A 12,443-nucleotide genomic window follows, 5' to 3' on the forward strand; every position below is an offset into this window, starting at 1 on the left:
AAAACATTCCTGTTTGAGCAGACTTACAGCTCAGATTAAAATACTCTGCACTTTTATTCAGTAACGGCACTTTAATTATTTTCTTATATTGTATCATTTTAAATTGTTTGAATCATTTTTTTATCATGTTTTCTTTTACTCTTTTTATGTATTTCCTTTTACTGCAATATTTTAATTGTTTTATTGGACTTTTATGATTTTTATTCTTGCTTTTAATTTAAATTAATAAAATAATAAAAATTAACTTTGAATTGCTTTGGTATGAAAGGTGCTCTATAAATAAATTTGTTGTGCCTTGCCAAGGCTCTATTTTAGGACCATTACTATTTACGTTATAGATACTATCGTTAGGCACAGTTATAAGAAACCATGACATTAAGTTTCACTGCTATGCAGATGATATACAATTTTACATATCAGCCAAGCCTGATGACAAACACAGATTAAAGAATATACAAGACTGTGTAAAAGACGTGAAAAGCTCATTTTAAATCTCGCTGACTTTCTAGTGGGTGGCACAGTGTCGCAGCAAGTAGTGTCGATGTCACTCAGCTCCAGGAATTGGGGCTTCGATTCCCGCACCAGGTGACCATCTGTAAGGTGTGTTCTCCCCTTGGCTGTGTGGTTTTCCTCCAAGGTCTCTAGTTTCCTCCCAAAGTCCAAAACACATTTGGTAGGTGGATTGGCAACTCAAAAGTGTCCATAGGTATAAGTGTGTGAGTGTGTGTTGCCCTGTGAAGGACTGGCGCCCCCCTCCAGGGTGTGTTCCCACCTAGTAGCTAATGATCCTTGGTAGGCTCCGGACCCACTACGACCCTGAACTGGGTAGGTGGATATAGACCAAAAAATGCCTTATCCCTGCATGATGCAGAAACATTAGTGTTTGCCTTTATTTTTGCCAGGGTTCAGCTGGGTTAACGTTAGGGTGAGCCTTTTCTTATGTAGCACCCAAACTCTGGAATGATCTTCCAGAACATGTTCAGGACTCTTCAAATCTAGACTGAAAACTCATTTGTTCAGTTTAGTTTTGGTAGTTAATGTTACTTAGATAAAGGCGGCAGATCCAGGGGGTCCATGGACACAGGGGATTATAGTAAACTGAGACGCTGGTGCTGTCGTCCCGCCGCTTCACGCAATCACTCAGGTTTGTTGACGGTGGAGCGGAGGGATGTCAGTGTTTCCGGAATGCTCCAGTGTCTATGTGTCCTTCTGCTACTCTCCTTTTAGTTAAAGCTGTCATAATCAGATCTGCTGGAGTCATTAGCCACACACTGGAAATAAATACATTATCTGTTTTACATTCACCCAAATAGATCAAAACTAATTCCACACCCTGGAGGGGACGCCAGTCCTTCACAGGGCAACACAGACACACACACATTCACTCACACACTCACACCTACGGACACTTTGGAGTCGCCAATCCACCTGCAACGTGTGTTTTTGGACTGTGGGAGGAAACCGGAGCACCCGGAGGAAACCCACGCGGACACGGGGAGAACACACCAACTCCTCACAGACAGTCACCCGGAGCAGGAATCGAACCCACAACCTCCAGGCCCCTGGAGGCTGTGTGACTGCGACACTACCTGCTGCGCCACCGTGCCACCTATTTTCATGGACCCCTAACTATTATTTCTACTAGTACTATTAATAAGAGTAATAATAATAATATCATCATCATTGCTTACATTATATATACAATGATTGTATCAGTACACATAAGCATAACAGCAGATCTATGTGATGTGTAGTGTCCTTTTATTTTTGTTAATAATTTGTAGGTAGATTGACCAGAGAAGGGTAGGCCCCCCCTTGTGAGCCTTGGCTCCTCCCAAGGTTTCTTTCTCAGTTCTGAGGGAGTTTTTCCTTGCCACTGCTCTTTAATGGAATTCTGTGAAGCTGCTTTGTGACAGCATCAGTTGTAAAACGCGATATACAAAATACATTTTATTTTATTTGATATGAATCAATTTACTATAATAATAAGTAATATTATTAACTATATTTAAGTATTATTAAGTAATATTAACTATAATAATATTTTGTGCTACAGTTTTACAGTCAAATTTACTGTAGTAGTTCTCAAAATTATGACACAGAATAAAAACTCATATCACATTTTTTAGCAGTTTTCACTGTTTTACATGTGTTAAATGTGGGCATTAGTCTCTGTTCTCAGCTAATGTCAAAATTACCAGTGAAAAGCTGAAAAATCATAGTTTTTTAACAAGTATATCCATTGGCATTGCATCGGATGCTAAAGTTAACAACTGATAGCATCTTTACTCGTGAAATATTGCTATAATTAATCACAATAAGGATTACATATGATGATTGCAATAAAGTATAGTAATGATAGACTCTGCTTTTGCTAAAATATAGATTCATAACATCAATATTTTAGGAGAATACGCTGCAGGCTGTGGTGACACAGCTTGGACATGGCTCATTGGAATTCACTGAAAGAAATCCATGATTGTCAATATTTGCTGTTTACAATACACACCAGTAAATTTTACATAAAATAATTGTACATTTCTGAGCTGTAATGGGTATAAATCACATTATCTGTGGTTTCGTTTTACTGTTACCATCAAAGACATATAGTCATTTCCTGTTTCTGAAAAGTTAGCTTTTTGGAGGTACCTGGTTTTAATCGGACAGCGACGTTACACAAAACCTTTGTCCTGTGAACGAAGCATGTGGAAAAACCTGATTCAATGTGTACACACAGTAGTGTCTTGTAAAAGAAAGGTGGCCCTGGGATTTTTGTTTCTGTTTTTGAAGAACAAGTATGTGTTCATTTAGATGTTCATTTAGTTAGATATTGTATCTATATTGTAAATGTGCTGCTCCTCTCTCCCTCTCCTCTCATTTTATGTTTTATGTTTAACTTCCAAAAGGATCACCTGTATAGGCCTCAGAACCTCTTTTATGACACCTTTTGAGAAGTTGACCAATACACTAATCAAAAAAATATAGAGAGCAAAGGCCAGAGACCTTGGAGACACAATGAGAATTGTTTGACAAACTTGACCAGGTAATTGTTATTATTTTGTTGTTGTTTTTGATTTTTACTAAAAAAAAAGCTTTTTACTAACTCACAAGTTTAAGTTGATCAAATTATTAATTATTATATAAATGTAATTCACACACAGCATCTGAGACACCCCACACAGACCCTCAGACACCATACAAACACTGCACACATTACACACTATATGCAGAATACACAGAGTCTGACACAGCATAGACCCCATACACAGAACACAATCTGAAACACTATATACATCATACTCAGGGTCTGACATACATCACACATGAACTGACACACAGAAACATCAGGTACATGACAAACAGAAACTGACACTGCACAGGCTCTGCCCACCCTCTAACAACTTTCTGCTTATATCAATATTAGCATATCATATATTAGTACTTTTTATACTGTATGTACCTTAGTTTATTTATACACTTTTAAATTTATATTGAATTTCCTGTTGTTTGCATGCAAAATGTAAAACAGTATCGTAAAGAAAACCACCTTTGCTGTTGGAGTTTTTTAGTTTTCAGATTACCTTAAGTTTACAATAATTAATTTATAAATACAACAAATAAAGGAATAGGTCATTCAATTAATGGGAGTGTGTTGTAAACCACTGATGTTGTTTTGTTTGCTATTCATTCAAATCATTTAAACTTTTCCTGTATTTATTGGAACATGTGTAATTTAACAGTAATTATTGAGTAAATATAAATTTTAATTACTGAAATTTAGGATATATGCATGTTAGATTACAGGAATATACAGTACGTATTTAAATATTAAAAGTATGTGTAAATCCAATAGATGTTCTGTATTTTGAACTGAGGCAAAATACTGTTATTTAATGGTATTTGGCTGGAAAATGTAGCTGCCAGATGTTTTACCATTTTTTTTTTACTGGAATTTTTTTACAGTGTACCTATCAGCCAACAGCATCTTTGAACCATTCCAGTCTGGAAATATTCCCTCTCATAGCACATCAACTGCCTTAATAAAGATCACTAATGACCTGCTGGTGTCCATGGATATTGGTGCTCTTAGCATCCTTCTGCTGCTTTACTTGCATGCAGCCTTTGATATGGTGACCTATTCAATCCTCCTATAAAGGCTGCATGGTCTGGGCATTAGGGACACTATTCTGGAGTGACTTAAGTCATATTGGTTGAAAAACTGTTTGTCATCCTTGGGGGCCATGCTTCTCGTACATCTTTGGTTACTCAGGGGTCCCACAAGGCTCAGTTCTTTGACCACTTTTGTTTATTGTCTACATGTTTCCTCTTGGCCATGTAATACATAGATTTGAGCTGAACTTTCACTTATGCAGATCACACACAAATTTACATTAGCACTCAATCTATTAAAAATCAACTTGTCACCCAGTTTGAAAACGGCATAAGAGAAATTATAACCTGCATGAAGTATAACTTTCTCATATTAAATAGTAATAAAACAGAACTTATTCTTATAGGATCCAAATCAACTCTCTAAAACCTTTTATTTCTCTTTTCCCATTGATGATGTACCCCTTCCCCTCTATTATGAAATCTGGATGTTTTCTTTGACTCAACTCTCTCATCAAGTGTATACAAGTGTATACAAACTCTGTTGTTAGAATCTCTTTTTTCTATTCCCACAACACCGCAACAATCAGATCATCACTCGCTCGGTTTTCTGCAGAAAACCTTATTCATGCATTAATTCCTAGTCACCTGGACTATTGTAACTCCTTACGTGTTGATATTACAGTTTTTCTCAATTGCTAAAACACAAAACTCTGTTGTCTGAATCAAATTCTCCGTGTCCTAAACCCATTTATTGAAATTGTCACCCATTTGGCAGAACCATAAGCACATTTCACCTAGCTATTCACAACAGGTTCACCCTTTTGGCAGAACCTTAAGCACTTTTCACCTATTAAGACACAATTTGCAAACATATTTTCACCCACTAAAACACATTTTGCGCTGTGATGCACGTGGGTTGCATAATAAAGAATGATAATCTCAGATGAAATTTGGACAACCATCAGTGACCACTTTCTTGTCCATGGATTGATTATGAGGGAAGCAGGACTTCAAATTCAGCCCAACCAGAGTAGATTCACAGTGTCCACCATAGTCCGAACATTCAGAGAGGAAAAAAGGTAATTGCTTTATTCATGTCGTGTGGAGGGGGAGGATGTCTATGTTGAACCCACACCAAGAAACCCTCATTTTTGACATGGTCCTTCAAAGACAAGTGTAATCATACTGCGTGAAATACAGCGAAGAATGTTTCAACTGGATTCCTCAGACCGTCCACATGAATATATTTATATGGATGAAGCGTTCAATCTCACCAAAAGGAGGAGGAGAGGCAGGAACATGATTGGCCAAAGATCCATTGTTGCAGTCCCTGGCCAGTGTGGTGGAAATATCACGTTATGTGCTTCCATCAGCAATCATGGGGTTCGCCACCATAATGCCACAGTGGGGCCATACAACGCTCAACATCTCTGGGCTTTTATGAGTGATCTTCGAGATATTGTGTTAGGGTGTGAGCAGCAGTATCATGAACAGTCAGGACATCCCATCTATGTCATTGTGTAGGACAATGTGAGTTTTCACCGTCCCGTCCAAGTCAGACAGTGTTCAATATCAACCAAGATTTCCTTCCAAGAATTCCATTCAACCAAGAATGTTCTTCTTCCACCATACTCCCCTTTCCTCAACCCAACAGAGGAGTTCTTCTCTTCTTGGTGTTGGAAGGGGTATGACTGGCAACCCTACACCAGGGAAAATCTCTTGCAGGCCATGGAAGTGGCCTGTAATGCATGCCTAGCATGGATCAGGCATATTAGGAGTTATTTCCCATGTTGCCTGGCCAGGGAGAATGTGGCCTGTGAGGTAGATAAAATCCTGTGTCCTGACCCAGCACGTCGACATGATGCTTTAGTAGAGTAGATACTGTATGCACGTCTGTTATAATGTTTTTTTTTTTTTAAACACTACATAATTACAAATTTTTGTTAAACAAGAGTTTTGTTTTTAAACTACATTTTCCTTTGTGGACAATAAAGAATATTTCTACAGCTTCATGATCTGATCACTGTGTTTTCCTTTTTTCAGTGTTGTGTGTAATGACTGTTCAGTGCTGTTTTTCATTTTGATTGACTTGAGGCCTGATTTGTCAACATAGTTTGGTTTTGAGCACTGCTTGAACAGTTTTGAGGCAATAGTTTGGTTTTGCAGGAAGAGTCAGAGGTTTTGTGAATTTAGTGTGTGAATTGAGTTTTATGATTACAGTTTGGAGAAATGGTTGCATGGTTTCAGGAAATGTGTCTTGGCAATTGAGAAAAACTGTAATTCCTCATATTTATGCAAATTCCAAATGGTAGAGAACACTGCTGTTCGCCTCGCACCCATGCACATCAGCATATTACACCCATCCTGCAATAGCTCCACTGGCTTCCTGTAAAATACAGTTCAAAATTATTTTCCTCTCATACAAAGCTCTACATAACCCTATTCCTCCCTACCTGTCTGAACTACTTATTCCCTAGACACCAACTCACACTCTCAGGCCTTCCTCTGTTGGTTTACTCACTGTACCACCTTCCAGCCCACATGTTTATGGTGACCATGCTTTCTCTAGGCTGGCTCCCTGACTCTGCAACTCTCTTCCCTCTCATCCAACAGGCCAAATCCATCTCCCCTTTTAAATCTATTTTCTATTACTTATAACAATAGAACCACGGGTTAGGGAACTGGGCTTAAAACAGGAAAGTTGCTGGTTCAATCCCCAGAGCCAGCAGGTCATGATAGTAGTTCCCTTGACCCCCAACTGCTTCTCGGGCACCGCGGCTAGGGCTGCCCACTGTGCTCACCGCACCCTAGTGTTCACTAGTGTGTGTCTAAATGTGGGTTTCACTGCATGGATTGGGTTAAATATGGAGATCAAATTCCTCTGTGTGCAGCACAGTGGTCTGTAAAGTGACTATAAACTTGATTCTAAAACATTTCTCAATCTTAAACCAGCCCTCTACCAAGTCCTGCTATGTTTTTAGCTTGTAATGTTATGACTCTGTGCTTTGTGTTCTTGTGTCTGTTTTTACAGTTTTGTATTTTGAAAACCTGTAAGCATATTTGAATTATTGAAAAGCCCCATATAAGTATAGTGCATTATTATTATTATTATTATTATTATTATTATTACTATTATTATTATGTAACCAAGGGTGTTGTCATGGAGTGCTTTAATATTGGAAATTCTGGGTGATTGCTATGGTGATGTTCATGGTTGTTAGGGTGTTTCCAGGGTAGCTATACAATTGTCAGTACAATTGTGAGTTTTTCAGATGGTTGCTATGATATTGTTGAAGAAGTTTATGGGGTGGCTAAGTTGTGCTATGCTATTGAAGTTTTTTTGGGTGGCTTTGGTGATTGAGAGATAATGTTCATGATGGAGGGAAGAAAGAATCTGTTGTTTATTCATTTTTTTCAAATTATTATTCTGGTGTTAGTGTCATGTGACATTCTTCAGATCATCATCAGCCTCTGTGTGTGTGTGTGTCTGTCTCTCACCCCAGGCCCTACATCATGAGTTTGTGTGTGTGTGTGTGTGTGCCATGTGAGGGGGTTCAGTCATGTGACAGTAAGGAGATGATAAGGAGCACAGTGTCCTTTTGTTGTTGTTGTTTGTGTTTACAGGAGCTAACCCTTAATCACTGGACACCACACGTTCACCCAGTCACTCACACATTCACTCACATACACATTCACTCACACACTCACACATTCACCCAGTTACTCACACATTCACTTATATACACATCCAGTCACTCACACATTCACCCAATCACACATTCGCTCACACACTCACACATTCATCCAGTCACTCACACATTCACAGAGTCACACATTCACTCACATATTCAACCAGTCACTCACACATTCACTTACACATTCATCCAGTCACTCACACATTTGCTCAAACCTATGGACACTTTTGAGTAGCCAGTCCAGCAGTGTGTGTTTGGACCATGGGAGGACAAATCTACGAGCTCAAGACCACAAAGCTTTGTCACAGTGACATCTCCTGCAGCACCCAATGCTGCCCTTCCATCATCCATTGCTTTTTTTGCTCCTATTCTTTTCTTTCCTCTCTTCTCTTTCTCTCACCTGCTTTCTTTCTCTTCTTACTTCTTTTCCTTTTCTCAATTTTCTCTCTCCCCTCTACCACCGCTCCCTTCCTCTCTTTCTGTGATTATAATTAATACATGAAATGATAATAAAGTCATATACAGTGTATAGTGTAGACTGAGGCTGATCTTGTTACTCCACCCTACGCTGTGGGATCATTAAGATATTAATCCTTTAATGGGAGAGCTTTTATTGACAATAAATAAATAAATAAATATATAAATAAATAAATGAGATTAAAGTGCCAGATGATAATTACTTTAAGAAGCAATGGTTATTAAAAAATACAAATTAAGATCAAAGTCAGAGATGTTAATCTGTGTCCATGGAGGTTGCTGTGGTGATGCTGGTAGATCAAAGAAACAATAGAAAGGTAGCAGTTTAATGAGTTATTTTGTGACAGTGACACGCTGGAAATAAACGACAGCCAAGAGGACATTTATAAAATCAGTCAAATAAATAAATAAACAAATAAATTATTTAAAAAAAAACTCAGACCGTAAAAGTTTCACAAAACAACTCCTCCAGCAGAGAGAGAAATAAAGAGAACAGAGAGAAGACAGTGAGAGAGAGAATAGAAAGGGAGAGCAAGAAAGAGAAGAGAGATTGAGAGAACAAAGAGTGTGAGAGAGAAAGAGAGAGCGAGAGAGAGAGAGAGAGAGAGAGAGAGAGAGAAGAATGAGAGAAAGGAGAGATAGGTGTATAATGAATGGCTGTGTAATGGTTAATGTGGTGTGACAGGCGGGTGTTTAAGGCCAGAGGCAACACACACACACACACGCACAAACACACACACACACGTGCACATGCATGCGCACACACGCACGCACATACACAAACCCACACACACACACACACATTCACACACACACGCACACACATAAACACACACGCAAACACACACACACGCGCACACAAACACAGCTCAAGTCTGTTTGTGCAGGAACTGAAATAGACTGCCTTGGAACAGCTGCACATAAGGGTAGTCTCACCCTGCTCAGTGCCAAAAGTCCACCAGCGAGGTGTAAACTGCTCTGGCACTGGTGTGTGTTCTCTGGACTTATGAAGTTGGAGTGTATGCATATGATATCCAGGCCGAATGCCATTAGATCCTCACCTCTATATTTTAATGACACTTCTGTAAATCAGACCACTCCCCTGATTAATGTCCTTCATGGTCCAATAATTTAGGGCTGTGTGTATTTTTAATGAGAGTGGAGCTTAGTGCACTGTGTGTGTCCATCATTGCAGAGAATAAACAAAATAAAGGGATGAAGGGAGAAGAGCATGAAATATCTGGAGCGTTCCTTATTTTCCTTTGAGTGGATGAGGGTGGGCCTCGGACCCTAAGTAAGCACATTAAAACACACCCCACCCCCACCTCCCTGGTGCCACTCCATTATCATCACCTCAATCCGGTTTTAAAATAAGAGCACATTGATTACATTAAATTAATCCCTGCTCCATCCTCTTTAATTATAACACTCTGTCTGTAATCGCCTCTGCCCAGACAGGCAGGTCATTACCTTCTACACCTCCACATCTCTCTCTCTCTCTCTCTCTCTCTCTCCCATTTCCATTCTTTTCCTCTGCAGGAGAGATCCTGTAAATGATGGTCAGCAGGTGTCAAGGGGAGGTGAGTGTGCAGAGGTAAAGACTCTGCTGGACCTCCGCCACCTGAGGGAGGTGTGTGTGGCCCAGGTAAGGTCATCTGAGATGTCTGCTCTGAGGACCTTTCTGTCCTCGACCTCCTTCCTGAGTACGGAGACGACACATGGCTCAGAGTGCTGTGAATCAATTCTTATTTTCCCTACACTTTTAGAAAACTGTCACTGTGGTGGTACCCTCAAGGGTTCATGTGCATGTCCTGAGGAAATATAACCACCCTATTCAATATTATTGTAGATATTTAAGTTGTGTTTATTTCATACAGCCCATTTTATCTCCAGGACATAGCAGTGATTTAAACCCTGTGTCCACTCACTGTCCACTCTCTTAAACAAACTTACCTTGTTGTTCCACCTTGTAGATGTAGCTCATCTGTTGATGCACAGTTTGTGTTGGTTGTCCTCTAGTCCTTCATCAGTAGACTCAGATGCCTCCAAAAGGACACTGCATAGTTAAAACTCCAGTAGCACTGCTCTTTCTGATCCACTTGTACCAGCAAAACACACACTAACAATCACCAACAAAACAATGTCACTGCAGCGCTAAGAATGGTAACAGGTGGACTACAATTTTTAACTGTAGAATAATAAAGTGCTCCTGTGTGAACAATGGAGCTGAGAGAATGGGCAGTGAGTGTAGAAAGAATGGAGGTGGTCATAATATCATGACTGATATGTGTATATCATTATTTTATTTTACACAGATCTTTAATGAAAAACTACAGATATCCCACTTTCCTTCTTGAGTAAAGAATGTATTTATCATTGGAAACCTTACTTACTTTAAAACCACTGCTGTACCTTTAAAGATTTAAAAGTAAACCTTGGCTGTTCCTCAGTGTGTTCTTGTGTGTTCTCATGTGTTCTTAACATTCTCGTGTTCTTAATTGATGTCATCTTCCACTGGCAAAATAATATTCAGATTCTCAAGAACACAAACGGCAAGAACTGTTAAAGTAAACAGATGTTGTTCTCGCTCCACCCAAAATAACGACTGTTCATAATCTGCCAACGAGAACCAACTGAAACTCCAATCATTCACTATGGCACCACGGCTCAAAAATATGTTGCATGTTCTACGTCCTGAAGAACATTCCTGGTGATACACTGAGATCAGACTCCCTCTTGTGGTGTCATCTGTAGATGGTATAAGGGGACAAAAATGTGGAGGTAGAGCAACCAGCATGTTGGTTAACATGGTTTGTAACTTTAGAATTGCTTGTAAAATCCAGAGGCAGACCATCAATCCCAGGAAAGTGCCTGGCATTTAGTTGTCCAACTGCAACTGTAAGGTCTTGCAAAGTCAACTCAGCATCCAGATCAGCTCTAGAGTCATTTCCCAGCTGAGAGTCCTTGTTCAGCACAGTCAGAGTCACATGGTTCTCCAGTGTAAAGCACTGAGTAGAAATCCACAGTATTTTTTCACATTTCCCCCCAATCGGTTGTGATTCTTCTGTCAGGAAGCTGCAGACAGACCATTTGCTTTATGCTGTGACACTGAATTCCAGATTAAAAAATAAAGCGCTCTGAGCATGCATATCTGCTGGAATAGTGAAGCAGGATCTTACCAAGGCCACTTTCACCCTTTCATTCAAAAAGGACCTCAACTCTGTCCTTTTTTGATCTAGGGCTTTCAACACAGTGGGATCAACTCAAGCTCCAGAGCCTGAATAGTTTGTTTAATCATTAGGCTTGAAGACCTTTCCCTCCACTGAGCCCAAAAAAACTTGAATTTCCAACAAAAAACCGCATCCTTTAGGAGTTTTACATTAAAATGCCAATAAGACATATAGTATGAAGTATGTGACATGCTCACAGAGACAGAGACCAAATGGTGATTTGAGTAACTCACAAATTCAATTACTATTCTGAAACTTGCCCCAGGTATACTGATTTAGTGTACAATGTTTCCCTCTCCACAAAATTCCAGCAAATTTAGCTCCTTTTTGATAAGCACTTATCAAAACTGTATGTGAGGCTCCTCGGTTGTCAGACAAACAGTAAAATCCACTGTACAATTCCAATCCCACAGTGATAACACAGCCCTCATTAATTAAGGTTAGGAGAGTAATGCGACTGGTCCCTCTGAGAGCCCAAATAGGATCCGGTTTCAGAAACATTCCCAGACTCCTCCTGAGACAACCACTGGCTCCCTCATCCACAGAGCTCTCATCCTTTCTAACCTCATTCAAACAATCAGACCAGGAACCCGGCATCCTCTCCTTCAGAGCACTTTCATCAGCATCACCTCCCAACTCCCAGGACCATTCATACTGGGCACTACACTTTTAAGTCCTGGATCCAGGGGCACTGTGCTCCTGAGCCCAAGCATCAAGGGCACTATGTTCCCAGGCTCAGGCCTGGGTATCGCCAAAGACACAGGCTTCATTCCCTCAGCTGCAGTGCTGGCTTAAACCTCGTGGTACTCCCCCTCGTGCTTCACACAAAGATGTCCAGTGTGTATTCAGTGGAGTCTAAACACATGAAAATGTGTCTCCTAAATCAAGTAACATGCTTAAGCAGTGGGTGTTTACACCCCAATGAAAT

This window comes from Hoplias malabaricus, chromosome 2 (genome assembly GCF_029633855.1).
Source record: "Hoplias malabaricus isolate fHopMal1 chromosome 2, fHopMal1.hap1, whole genome shotgun sequence".
Classification (NCBI taxonomy): domain Eukaryota; kingdom Metazoa; phylum Chordata; class Actinopteri; order Characiformes; family Erythrinidae; genus Hoplias; species Hoplias malabaricus.